The sequence below is a fragment of the Elephantulus edwardii genome, unplaced genomic scaffold (assembly GCF_000299155.1).
Source record: "Elephantulus edwardii isolate Elephantulus edwardi_28Jun2011 unplaced genomic scaffold, EleEdw1.0 scaffold00069, whole genome shotgun sequence".
Taxonomy (NCBI): Eukaryota; Metazoa; Chordata; class Mammalia; order Macroscelidea; family Macroscelididae; genus Elephantulus; species Elephantulus edwardii.
Window position 1 is genome coordinate 9048115 of NW_006399819.1, and position 1959 is coordinate 9050073.

A 1959-nucleotide genomic window follows, 5' to 3' on the forward strand; every position below is an offset into this window, starting at 1 on the left:
TGCGTGTGAAATCAATGATATTTTTCTATAGTTTCCACACTCTGTTGGGTCACCCTTCTTTGGGATGGGAACAAATATAGATCTCTTCCAGTCAGTTGACCAGGTGGTTGTTCTCCAGATTTCTTGGCACAACTTGGTGAGCACATCCAGGGCAGCATCTGTTAGCTGAAATATGTCAATTGCTATTTCCCTCGAAGCAGCCTGCATTTCTTCCTTCATCACCATAGATTCTTACTCATAGGTTGCTTCATGAAATTCTGTGTCTGCCAATTCCTTTTGATACAGTGACTCAGTATATTCTTTCCATCTTCTTTTAATACTTCATGGATCCTTTAATAGTCTGCCTAAAGCATCCTTGATTATAGGAACTCGAGGTTTGAATTTGTTCCTCAATTCCTGGAGCTCAAGAAATGCTGAGTGAGTTTCTGACTCCAGCTCCTTACACATTTCATTGTAATATTTTCCTTTTCATCCCATGCTGCCTTTTGAAATCTTCTGTTCAGCTCTTTAGTATCTTGAATTCTTCCTTGTGCTTTGGCTTCTCTGTGCTCAGTGCAATCTTCAGAGGTTCTTCTGACATCCATTTTGGTCTTTTCTTCCTCCTGTGTCTTTGTAATGACCATTTGCACTCTTCCTGCATGATAAACCACAGGGTAGGTAAATAGTCTTTTAAAAATGGGTTATCTGTAGATATTTGTTAAATTAAACAGAATGGATATAGCATTTAATCCATGAATCCATTGTTTGTTTAAATATAGGTTGTGATGAGGGTCAAGGACTGTACTCTCCAAATATTAATTGAAGCTCAACATTGACAAGGATTCTCATCACTGGGCCAATTAGCAGCACCATGATAGCTGGAGAAGAGATTGATGTAGTTAACAATTTCACCTTACTCTGCTCCACATTCAACATTTTTGACACTAGCAATCGGGAGATAAAAAGATGAATTGCATTGTGGATTTTCACTGCCAGGCACCTCTCCAAAATGCTAAAGAGTAACGATGTCAGTCTAGAGACTAAGGTCATGGTCTTTGAAATTACTTGCTATGCGTCAGAGAGCTGGACAATGATGGAAGATGACAGAAGAATTGATGTCTTTGAGTTGAGGTGCTGAAAAGAGTATTGAACACACCATGGACCACCAAGAGAACAAACAGATTTCTTAGGGTGAGGTGAAGTTTCTCCTTAGAGGCAAGGATTTTACAGCTCTGTTTCACAAACTTTGGGCATATGGTCAGGAGGGATCAATCCTTGGAGAAGGAAATCATGCTTGGAAGGGTGGAGAGACAGGAGAGTAAGACCTGGGATGGGATGGATTAATTGAGTTAATTAAGGTCAGTATATTAGAGTCAGTAAGACTGACTTAGGATAGGGCAGAGTTCAGAACTACTGTATGTAGGGTCAATATGAATCAGAGGTGACTCCATTGTACATAATAACAACAATAGGTTGTTTTGATGATATCGATGCCAGTTACTTTATGGCTTTAAAACAACAGTTTTGTACAACATAAAATGTTGCTGTATATTTAACATGAAACAAAATATTCTCAGCAACTTAATGATCTTCCTTTACTTTTCTGCATCAATTCCAAGTCCTCCTCTGACATCTGATTTCTCTTTTCACAGACTCATTTTGTCTGACAGAAACACATTTTAAACTAGAAGCATCCCTATGCTCCATTCTGACCATTCCATTTTCATATAATCTATTTATCATTCATACTTGTTAGGTTGATTTCCACCCTCCAGTGGGTTTTGAAGCTGTACATCCCACAGGAGGAGATGACCTATCTTTCTCTCCAGAAATTGCTGGTGGATTTGGAATAAATGAGATGTGTAGTCTCTGGGTTTAAAGTGCCATGAAAATTCCTTTATTATGTTGTTATGAGTAATCTATGACTGAAAAGCACTCAGAAAAAATTTTATACACACACATATACATATATGTGAGTAT